This window comes from Dromaius novaehollandiae, chromosome 6 (genome assembly GCF_036370855.1).
Source record: "Dromaius novaehollandiae isolate bDroNov1 chromosome 6, bDroNov1.hap1, whole genome shotgun sequence".
NCBI classification, from domain to species: Eukaryota; Metazoa; Chordata; class Aves; order Casuariiformes; family Dromaiidae; genus Dromaius; species Dromaius novaehollandiae.
The window spans coordinates 6,297,616-6,309,879 of record NC_088103.1 but is presented as its reverse complement, the minus strand read 5'-3'; positions in this window follow the sequence as shown (position 1 = coordinate 6,309,879).

Below are 12,264 nucleotides of genomic sequence, written 5' to 3'. Positions count from 1 at the left end.
ATGCTGAGTATTACAGTAAAATATTTTCAGAAGTTCTGCTAAACTTGTGCAAGCCAAATGAAGGAGGGCAGTCTCAAAGCAATACAAGATGACCAACGTACCCTGAGAATCAGACCTTTCCTGATGTGTGTGTGAATGCAACCCAATAACCTTTTCTGATATGCCAAACTGCTGTCAAAACTCCTCCAAGTCTAGGATTTAGCTTGTGCATCTAGATCATCCTAGACTTGTTTCTACAGGAGCAACTTTAGGTCTTCAGGAGCCCTACCTTCAAGCTTGCCCCATTCCGAGTTGCCTGCCTCTTTTCTGGGGAACCAGAAGAGCTTCAGAAGAACTGATTGAGATTCCTGTAATCATTAATATATTTCTGTCTTGCTTCAGAGGTGCAGTTCCTCCGTCCTCCTGCTCTGATGTGATTGGAACAGGTGAATTAATTCAAGAAATGCTGAAATGGTGCACATCCAGCATCAAATAAAATTTTAAGCCTTTACTGGTTGTCACTAGCCCAGACATTTAAGCATGCTTGTTAGCTCATGAGTGCTGCAACAGAAGAGTCAAAGATTCAAGACAACATTGGGGGAATGAGTTTGACTCAATGTCCTTATTACTGAGCTGTTGATGGGCAATCTGTGCATGCAAGTGAAAAATGCAAGCAATGAATATGCCACGAATGCTTGAGTTCCTCCGTGTCCTGGGGCAAAAGCTCTGGAGATCCCAGAGGTTCAAGCAGCCCTGCACTTCCTGAGATCTAAAATTTGCATCTGCCTTCAGTGGCTTGGACTTAACGTTAATATAAGCAACCACTTTGGCATGCTACACTGAGACTCTGTATCTGGATGGTGTTGCAATGTCCTTTGGGCTATGGGAGAAGACAGCACTTGAAATATGCGTGTTTGAGCAAGTTCTGTGCAGCTTGCCTTTGCTGGAGCCTGACTTCCTTTCTTGGATGTAGCCAGAGATTTGTGGGCTCTAATAACATGGCAGCTCACCAACTTGGCATATAGAAATGAGAAGGGTGCGTCCCTGTTCCAGTTACATAAAAATGTCAAAGCGTGTGGAGAGCAAATGAAGGTAGCATGAAGACCCGATTTATTTTCCTTCTTTCAAAGTGTATTGTGTTTCTTGCTGCTCAGAATGGTTTCATAATTAAAAACATACGGTGAAAATTTCTGGGTATCAGTAGAGAGTCGAGATCTGAACTCAGGTCTAGTACGGTCTAAATCCTACGGCTGTCAGGTGAGGAAAGCTTCTTGTAGCACAATTTTTTGGCATTTAAACATAAGGAACAAAAGGAATGGAGATAAAATTATGACCAGAAGAGCACTGGTATAGGTTATTTCCTGGGACGGCTTGTTCCAACCTTTCCTCCGACAGATACGCCACCGTAACGTCTGCTCTCGATATCAGGTCCATAAAGTGTGCCATGGAGCTGGTGCATAATCCAGGTTCATCACTGCTAGCCGTGTGATGAACTGGCTAACCCACTGCAATCTCAGAAAACTCAGACTATCACAGCACGGGGTATTCTTCATTTTCCAGCTTTACCAACATGCGCTGGATCGTGTTTCAGAGCTGTTCCCTGTAGCCCTGTGGACCAGACGTTTCCTTCTGACAGCAAGGAGGATTGAGACTATTGTAACTACTGGTTTTCAGGAGTGTAGGCTTTAACACAAATCATCAGAAGTTGCAAAACTTGTAAAGCTGAGTGTTCATGTTTTACTTATTACTGTTGTTCCAAATGTAAAACGGGAGAGCGCTTCAGCATCATTGTTACTGCACTCACACCATGAGGAAAAATGCCTTTGGCCTGCTGGGAACAGCAAACAATACTGGCAAAAGGAAAGTCAACAAGGCTGAAATCAAAATGCTTGTATTTATAATTGCTTTTAGCGTGGTCCCTAGAAGGCTCCTGTAAGAGATGCAGGGTCCTGTAGGGTTAGGTGCTGCTCAGAAATTGAACGGAGCTCAATCCCAGTCCCTGAATGGTTTGAGTTATGTAGGCGTTCTCCACTGGCCAGATGACATCGATATGCTTGGAGGCCACGTTACAGACATACTGGTTTTAATTGGCAATCATTTTTAGACTTTTTTCAATTGCAAATTAAATCTCTTCCATCTTGTCAACGGCTCATGGATGGCCACTGCAGAAGGTTCCCTTCTGTGAGACAAGAAGGCTGCAAAAATAATAGAAATGAACGTCTGCAGCTGAAGAAGTTTGGCTCAGACTTGAAATGTTTGCTTTGGGTGGGATCCAGGCCCTGCTGAGGTCTGCAGGAGTTGTGCTCTTGGCCTCAGTGGGGCCAAGCTTTCACCCTTGGAGATCATGTCCTGAGGAAGAATTTAGTCTAAAACAATTTTCAAAACTTGTATAGTTTGACTCAAACCCAAGCATTTTTTAAGACTGAGTAGCTTTGTGTTTCTGATTGACTCAGATTGCTCCCTTTAGCATCTTCCATCAGTGAGCTCCCAAAGAAGGGAAAAGGCTAACCGTGTTCACCAGTGCAGCCCAGTATGTGTGCCCAGCAAGTTGACGGGAGCGTTTATGCCCCTCGGCCCTGGTCAGGCCGCACCTGGACACTGTGCCTTGTCCTCAGCCAGCGAGGGCAAGAAGGACATCCACAGCCTGGAGCAAGCCCAATGCAGGACCACGGCAGTGGTGGGGCTGGAGGCCAGGGCGTACAAGGAGAGGCCGCAGGAGCTGGGCTTGTTCAGCCGAGACACAAAAAGGCAAAGGTGGATCCAGCTGCATCTTCCAGTACCCAAAAGGGCTGCAGAGATGATGGGGCCAGACTCTGCTCAGAGGGGCACAGTGAGCACCAGAGGCACCAGCACAAGCTGCAACATGGGAAATGCCGGCTGGACCTCAAGAACCAGTCCTTCTGCATGCGAGTAGTGCTGTTTGGGACAGGTCCCTGAGCAGTGGGGGATCTCCATCCTCGGGGATTGCCCAGACTTGCCTGGACGCAGCCCTGAGCAACCTGCTGTAGCTGCGACATTGGCCCTGCTGTGAGCTGGGGTCAGACAGGAGACGTCCAGGGGTCCCTTCCAGCTTAACTCCGTGATTCTAAAATTATCAAGATTTATGTAAATCCTTTTTTCCTCAAACTAGAAATATATTGTTAGTTTCTTTAAAGACTTATCATCACGTCTTAATAATGACACGGCCTCACTGAGGAATGCCAGTGCGTGGAAATAAGACTGGTACCAACCACCGAAAAAATAAATGATAACAGGTTTTCAAAGAAGACATATTGATTTGGATCAGGTGTGAATAAACCTGCTGCTAGGTTCCTATCCTAACAGCTTCTGTGATCATGTGAGCATAAGGCCTTTTTGGATGGCTACAAAAACCACATATATTCTTGGTGCGAGATGCACCTTGGAGCAGACATCCAGCACAAGAGCCACCCAGACGTCACGGCTGGGATCTGGAGCATGGCTTGGAGTGGGGCTGTCCGGAGAGGACTTCACCTCTTCTGGCCTCCTCCAGTGCAACCCACGTGCATGAAGCCGTTTCAGATCCCTAGGAGTGGGGCTGCTCTCAGCTTGCTGCTTGCCCAACCCCATCTCTCTTGCATGACCCATTACGGCATTTATGCTCTTATTGCTAAGCGCGGGGATGTTTGAGAAGCTGTGTTGAAAAATCCTTTGGCTCGCACTCCTGGGCTGCAAACTCTCATCCACGCCAAGCTGGGGGATGACGCCTTTGGCGAGGTCCTTCCGTCCCTTCTGCTCCTGCCCTTGTTCATATCTGAGCTCTCAGCTTCAGGAAGGGCTGTACTCACGGGGATGCTCCTGTGGGACTAACGACATTTTGAAAGAGGAAAAAAAGAAATAGTAAAAAGCATTTTAATTTCTACTGCATCTGCATGCTCTTTTCCTGTTTTGGGTTATTTTTTCCCCCAGGTCATTTTTTTTCTTTGGATCCTAGAATCAGTGACTATAAAACAAGGGCTATCAACCATCAAGAGTCATTTAACTCTCTACTGAGCTGTGTTATCTAAAAGGTGGGGGGGGAAGGGCAGAAAAATAAAAGCAAATTTGCAAAAAATTGTTTTTTTATTATTACAGAAACAATTAATTTTGGATAGGAAGTTTTTTTTAATATATTCTCTGATTTAAAATAAAGCAATGAGAGGTCCTGCTGTGCTTCAGGCTGTCCACTTAAAAAAAAGAAAGGCTAAAAAGATGGACCATCTGGAAGCTTGTGCAGAATGAGTATGCCAGTGCCATTTGACATGTAAGCTCATCCTTCGTATACATTTTTGAACACTCACCACCGATTTTTTTGTGTGTGTGTGTGTGTTCAATTAGTGGGAAAGTCTCAGAGCATGTTGCTTCATTTGATAGCGCTGGTCACTTCCTTCCTATTTCATTAGAGACCGAAAGGGAACGCTGGGAAGTTGCATTTCTCTCTAGCAGCAGCTTACCTCCTTGTGCTATGATTAGCACCAAAACCATCTCTGCGGAGAATAGAGGGTGAATAAAAGAGTTTTCTCTCTCTCTCTCTTTTTTTTTTGTTTCCCTGGCTGGTTTCCTCTGTAACCAGGACAGCACTTTGCATAGCTGGTTTCACTGTTTTGATGAGTGCCAGTTGCGCTTCCTCTCTTGTGCAGGGGGTGATGGATGGTCTGGCCCGTGTGCTCTTCCCTCAACCTTGCAGGGCTTGCTGCGGGCAGCCCTGCAGCAGCTGCTTTTCCTGAGTTTTTGGGCTGAAACTGCTGCTGGGCATGGGGACTTCTCTAGGCGACCAAAATGTCAGGGGAGCCAGGAGGCTGGTGCTAGCGAGCTGGGCCTTTAACCAGCAGACAGTAAGTTCTTTCTTGTCTCCCAAGATTTCTCGGGAAGTGTGGGATCTCCTCGTTTCCTGCAAGCCCAGGGAGTGGAGTGGGAAGCTGGTTACTCTGTTGGGTTTTTCAGGTCCTGTTTGGCAGGCTTGGCTTCAGTGCTGCTTCTGCGAGAGGCAGAAGGTCATCCCCCTTCCTGGGAAAAGGGATGAATCCAACGCACGTGTAACGCTGCTCTTCTTAGGTTGTGTGCTCAGACCTTGAGGTGCCAGACCCATACCTGCTGTTGGCTACATTTGACTTTAAACCCCGCAAGGTGCTCTGTTGCTGATAATTAAGAGATTTTTCAGGCACAAGGAATTAGAGCCCCATCATCATATGCATCCATAGGGAAATAAAGCAGCTCTTACATCTCAAAAATGTTGGCTAAACCTGTTTTTTTGTTGGAAATTCTGGTAACACAAGCAAGGTCGACTCTGCCTCCTGAAAGAAGCTCTCAATGTCCTATGCAGCCTCCATCAGGAGATGACTCTTGGTTTTTTGGGTAAGGACATTTGAAAGCCTGTGCAGTTTTCAGAAAAGGACAAGTGTAGGCAATTTTCCTCCTCTCAATGTGGCCCATGTAGAAAGAGATGAAGGACTAGAGGACGTCGCAATGTCGTGGATGTTCATGCCGCTAACTGCTGTCGCTTTCGTCAGCCATATGTACAGCTGCGTTCTTTTTATAGCGCTGCATATGGTACTATCATAATTGAATTTTTCACAATAATTGATCTGACCTGTATCGTTCTGTTCGCTTTAGCAGAGCTAATTCTAACAGATTGAGATTAGGACTGAAAAATACGGTCCGGTTAGCAGAGGAACCGTAAAGAGCCTGACTTCACAGTAATGATGATGCACAATCTGTTTCACCCAGTTAAGCGCATACTATTTATATGCAGCAAATGGTCAAGGCTGGTATCATTTTTGCTTCCATTTATTTCTTCCATAAGCTGTGGTGGAGGCCCCATGCTACAGACCACGTCAGTGCCCACACTCTGGGGCCCTCCCGTCTGTTGCTGCCTCTGGCCAAGGGAACGCTGTTATTGCCTTCAGCAAGGTCAGCAGGGCTAGGGCTCTGCGGTTTACGACTACATCCACGTTGTAATAACCCTACGGAAAACAGGCATGCGAGAGATTAGTTCTGTAACGCCCAAACCCTGCAAAGTGGGACCTGAAAGGCTTTCGTATCATGCAGTTAGCGTCATACAGCGACCTACAGAAATATCCAGGAAGGAAAAGCTTGGAAAGCTGAGTGAAGTCTGGCCTTACATTTAGAGAAAAAAAATCCTTTGGTGGTCTCTGAATCTTCCCTTGTTGAAGCCGAAACATGGCTCTTTGGTACAGAGTCTCAAATGAAGAAATGGTGGTGGCAGGCTGTGGACAACTGAGTACATTAGAAGCTATCCTACAAGATTAGGAAGCTGAAAACATGAGCTGCAGCTACTTTCTCCCTCAGAGCTCTGAGCTGCAGCTGAGAATCTAGACTAGACTTTATTTTTGGCAAGGGGAAAAAAATAAATCTCCTTTGATGCTGTGCAAAAATTGAAAGTAAAAGTTGAGCCCTGTGCCTTGGGCAAGGATCTCTTCTGTCGTGTAGCAGCAGTGTTTTAGAACTGAAATCCACTCTCTTTGATCACCGGTGGAAAAAAAAAAAAAAGGACATAAAAGGGATTTATTGTGAAATAATGGATTTGATCCCCAGTAATCCTTTCTTTGGGATTAAACTTGGAATATTATTTTTATGATCTCTGGAATTAGTCTCTGCTGGCATAACATACCAAAGCATGTGAGTTTAACTGCAGGATGAGGCTGAGCTGTGAATAGAGCTGAAGGAATTACTTGCGCAGAACAAAACAGCTGATGAATTTACAATTCTATTTTTGATTGCGCAAGATCTACAGAGAAGCACGAAAATAGTGGAAAAAACCCCCCCCGAAACCCCAAAATGAAACAAAAAGGACTGCGGAACCTCATTTCTTCACAGCTGCAAGCACATCCCAGCTGTTGGACTTGCTGAAGATATTGGCTCGAACTTCTGTTTTAGGTATTTTCTGCCTTTATGAACTATAAGTTGTATCTGCCTCAGATGGTGTGACTAAGGATACGAGACTTTAAAATGTCTGTGCAGGCTTGCGTTGTGCAGATACTTGTATCTCCTCACAGTGCCTTCCAGAGAGACTTGGCAACCCTGAATTTCTCTGCCCAAACAGTGCCCACATACACAAGTTTTAGGTCTCTCCGCTTGCAGTTAACTTGGCCAGATAATTGCCGAGAAGCTTTCCTGAGCAGTTTGTTTATAGGCGTATTAAAACAAAATAGGTACAAAATGTACTGAGGATACTTGGGATGTAACTTGGAGGTCCCAACTCTTTCGCAGAGAGCTACTCCAAGGAACTTGTCTCAGTGGCCCTGCCAAGTTTTGGCTTTCTGCACTGGAGGTGGGGTTGCAGATGGTTTCTAACTGGGGGAGAGATCTTCCGTGTTACGCTTTGGAAGGGCTGATATTTAAAAACCCAAAGGCTGTGGGATAGAGAGCAAGCTATGAAAAGGGGAAAAAATACTCATTGCCAATCCCGTTGCTGGTTTTGCTGTTGGGCTAATATCTTCATTTCTGGTCGCATGGGTCACATCTGCAGCTGAACCTTGGTCACGCTCCCAACTTCTCCCTGACCTCGGGAACCGCCGTCTTGCAGTGACACAGGAAACGTACATGAAGAAAGGAATGAGCCCTAGAAACCCAGCGCGCCCTTTGGGAACGGGGGCCATGTTCATCTGATAGCCTGGCTGCTTTTCCAGGATCCTGGCAGTGATCTCCAGTAGCTGCATTGCTTTGAGAGAGACTTGCGTTGCTAGAAGCCATTCCTTTGGGATTTTGGAGCCTTATAATATCCAAGTTAACTGTATAACATCCTAAACGTTACCTCTTCTGACATGTCAGTTATACTTCTCAGGTAGCAAGATCCTAAGCTTTTGCATGGAAGCTTGGAGCCCTTTTGACCCATACCACTAACTCAACCCACTTCTGCATGTTTCAAGCTTGATATTTTGGTCCCTTAGGGCCTTCCTGCTGTTCTCTCAAAATCTGCAGACACAAGACCGCCTGCTCTGCCTTGGGAGTTGCTACTGCCAATGGTGCTGTCTTTGCCCTCCCGAAACCTCCGGGCGTAGAGCTGCAGTGCTGGCTCTCTGCACTGGGAAAACCCACGGGGTGGATTCCCATTAAAACTCATTAATGGATTCCCATTAAAACTTCTGCTGCTAGCATGAGCTTCCATATCAGAAAATGTGAATTTGGGCAAAGGCATGCCATACAATCCCCTAGGAGGTAGCCAGTGACTACAGGAAATTTTCTAAAGCTAAAGTAATGCTGTGTTTCTTTTGCAAGACAAAAGTGTTAATTCTCTCCATTTTTGGTTCAGAGAGAGAGAGATTTACTTTTCCTTGCAGCAACGTATATTGAAGGGTTACAAGTGATGCATGAGGAGTTTGGAATAAATCCTGCTTGGCTGATATTCAAAAGCTTTTCTTGAGTACACTGTGTCTGATTATTGCTGCTGACAGCCTTGTACACAGTGTACAGCAGACACCACTCCAGTATAGCACCATTATATGCCACCTGGCAAAATTACTGGTGTGAACTACTGAGTTTTGAAGGCTGGCGTGTGAGTTTCTCCCTTGAAGTTCTTAAGAAACGGCGTTAGGAATGATTCGCTTGTAGAGCTTGCTGCTCTGGGGTAGATGTGTTCGTGTGTGTGTCTTTGCTGCAGTTTATACGAAGCTGATAGCTTTTCGCACTGCTGAGGGGAGCGCCCCGTGGGACCTCCGCGCCCTCGTTACGAGCATTCCCAGGGCTTCGGTGCTCCGCCCTGCTTTTATCTGTACTGCCTGAAAATGCCTGGTGGGGCTTCCTCTCTTCTCAGCCCCGCTGGGCGATGCTGCCCGCGCTTCTCACTTCTTCACCACAAAATTCCGCTCTTGAGTATTTCCCGGCCTTTCCCCATTCCGTGCGCCTTTCCCCCCGCCTCCCACGCAAGCCCTTTGACAGAGCACACCCTCAGCAGCTTTGTGGACAACGCAAAACGAAGGGGAGTGGCTGAGATGCTGAGAATAGCAGAGCTTCAGTCCGGAGGGATCTCGAGAAACTTGGGGATTGGGCCAACGGAAACTTCCTGAAGTTCAGCAGAGAGATGTGCAAAGTCCTGCACTGGGGGTGGAACAACCCCCTGCACAGATGCAGGCTGGAAACCAACTGTCCGAGCAGCTCTCCTGAAAAGGACCTTGGGGTTATAGCAGACGCTGTGTTGAAAAGGACCCAGCATCTTCTCTCACTGCAGAGAAGGCAAACCGCATCCTGGGCTGTGTTAAGAGCAGTGTGGACAGTAGATGGGAAGAAGTTATTTTCTCCTCTATTCAGTGCTGAGGAGGTCACATCTGGATACTGTGTCCAGTCTTGGGTATCCATGTTCAAGAAAGGGGAAATCTAAGAGCAGATTGAAGGGCACTTACAAGGTGGTGGAGCCATCTCTTCTCAATTGTGCCAGACAATATAACAAGGGGCAAAGATGTGGCTTGAGACATTCATGCTGGACATTAGGAGAAACTTCCTCATTAAAAAAAAACCTGGAGTGATGAGGTTTGGAACAGTTTCCAGCTGAGGAACAATTAAACCATCTTGGATTTTTCAGCCTGGAAAAAAAGATGGAGCAAATGTTCACCAGCTCTCACAACACAAGAGATACTCCAGAGCAGCTAGCAAGTGGTGGGATCAGCACTGGCAGAGGACATGGCTGGTGCTCTGAGTAAATCTGTGGAACTCTCCGCCAGAGGATGCCAAAGGTGCTAGAGGTTTACACGGGCTCAAAAAGAGGTGGGATGTGGCCACGGAAGAAAGATCTGCTAGGAATATACTAAAGGAAAAAGAAATCTGCATAGAAAGCTGCTAATTATGCTGATACCACCTCTAATTCAGTGAAGTACTTGAGCTCCAAACTGATGGATCCTGGTAGAGCTTTCTGGGGATGGATGTATAGCTACACGCTTGCTCTGTTCTTTAGTAGTAAGTACCTGTTACTGGCTGCTGCTGAAGGCAGGATAAGGATACGGGCTTGGGCCGAAGGGATTATTCCATCGTTCAGCATCTTCCTGGGAAGCCCTTCTTCAGTGAGAAGGGTGGCAGATGGATGGAAATGTGCCCAAGTTTGCACAAAATTCAGAGGAGCTGTTGGAGGTGGAGGCTTGAGATGGTGCACAGGAAAAACTGGACGACAGCATGAGGGCGTTAGCCCCATGCCCTCATCTCACACTCAGCAGGGCTGGGATAAGAGCTGTTTTGGAGAACTTCCTTCAAGATCTCTCCCCCTGCTGCCAAATCTCCTGGAAGTCAAACTCTAACTTGGTGGCTATGGATGGGATTTGTTCTTGGTCTTCTTTTGGCTCAGTAGAGAACAGTTTGGCACTTGAGTCTGTAGGAACCCTCCAGTGAGCTTCGTTGCCTTTTCTCTTGTGGTCCTCTGTTCTTTAAACCTACAGCCTTTTGTACTTTCCCCTCAAAGATAAATGAATGCAAAATGTGCAAGCAGCTTCCCTGGAGCAGAGGTGGGAATTTCTCTTTGTATGGCAGAACCAGGCTCTGTTTTCTTGGTCTTGCAGGTCTTGTCTGTCTTTTCTGCGCAGTCCCACTTCAGCAGGAAGCTTTAAGACATTTTCTCAGCTAGAGCAAGCTGTGTGTTTGAGTACCATAAGCTGAGATGGGAACTGAATCTTGGGCTTCAAGGTGAACACCCCATGCGGTAGGCCGTGGTGGGAAAGGGACAGCCTTGACTCATCCTGTGCTCCTGTTCCCTAGGCAGGTCCCTATAATGTGCATAAGGGACTGATATTACCTATAGAGACACTCAGGTCCCTTTCTTGTGAGGTCACCTTGCACTTCTGATCACTTTCTAGAGGTCCTGGGAGCAGTCAGGCTAGATATGGTGATGCTGAACACCTCGAGGTTATAGCGCGCATCTTGTCCGTTGGTCCCAGTGTGTCACAGGCACATCACACCAACGATCAACACGGTATGTGCTGCACGACTTGTGCTACGCTTGTCCCGTGCTTTGTGGGCAGGTGGTATGGCTATTGGAGGGCTGGATCTACACCCAGAGAGATTCTTGGCCTTAGTGTTCATAGCAGAGAGCGCTCTGCTGTAGGAAAACAACGATTTTCACAATCACTGGCAAAAACAAAAATGTGCCAGTGACTTTTTTCTTTTTGCAAAAGATCCCTATTGCTCTTTTACAAAAATTGCTTCCTAACCTGAGCAAGCAAGCTGCCACCAATGCCGCTTAAATTAGCCCGCTCAGATGAAAACTTTGGGTGAAATCCCAATTTGTCTGAAATCAGCAAGAGAAATGCATGTTGAGCTTACTAGGAAATATGCATTATCGCAGGCTTGCTGCACAGATATTTCAGCTCTACTAATTTGCTTTGGAGATATGGACACCAACTCTGCAAGCTGATCTTGTGACCAGAGCCAAGAGGACTGAAGAGCAGGAGGAGCTTGTCTGCAGGTCTTGGATGGAGGTCACGGAGAAAAAGTGTTGGTTGCTTTCTTGCCCATCAACCTTTTTTTTTGGTAGTGGGAAGGTGGTTCTTAAAGGTAAACATAACTTATTTATCTAGTGAATTCTTGTTTGAAAAAAGAAAAGGTGTGAGAGGAAAAAGTGGACCACAAATACTGCCTTTCAAATGTCTGTGTCATCAAATATTTGGAAGCTTGGGGACTGAAAGTAAGGACTGGAGCTGTGTGTTTTCAATAGCAAACACAGCTTGAAAGACCAATGCACATACAAAGAATTCAGTAGCTGGGCTCAGTGGCAATGTCAAGCTCCCCTCATGTGCTAGGCTGTATTTTATTCACAGTATTATAGAGACGGTACAGATTCTTCAGCTTTATTTGATTTTTCGAATTGGGCTCTTTGATCCAAAATTCCTTATCAGCAGAGTGCCGAAGTTTGGGAATTTTGCTGGAGCTGATGAGTTAGTAGTATACTTGCATTAGGGATTTGTGCCAATGTAAGCACGTTTGTAATGAAGGGTCTGCAGCTCATGGTTCGGGATTTCCGGAATAAAGACCACACAACTATCAGCTCCCAGGGAAGTCACTCTTTATCGGAAAACACAGCACACAATTGCCTTGAATTCAGCTTAGGCAATATTAATAGAGGAAAAGCACACTTACAGCTGTTGGGGAGAATCCTGTGGCACCTCTTCAGATTTTTGTGGTGAAGCTCTTCCAGCTTCCCAACCTGGCATCCCAGCTTTTTAGTATGTGTATCTCCAGCAAGTTTGTGTCTGGCAGTCTACTCTAGATTTACAGGGCTTGGCTTATAACCTAGCGGTACGATAGGTGTGCTCTACAACCCATCATGACCTTTGCCTGCAGCGAAAGGAT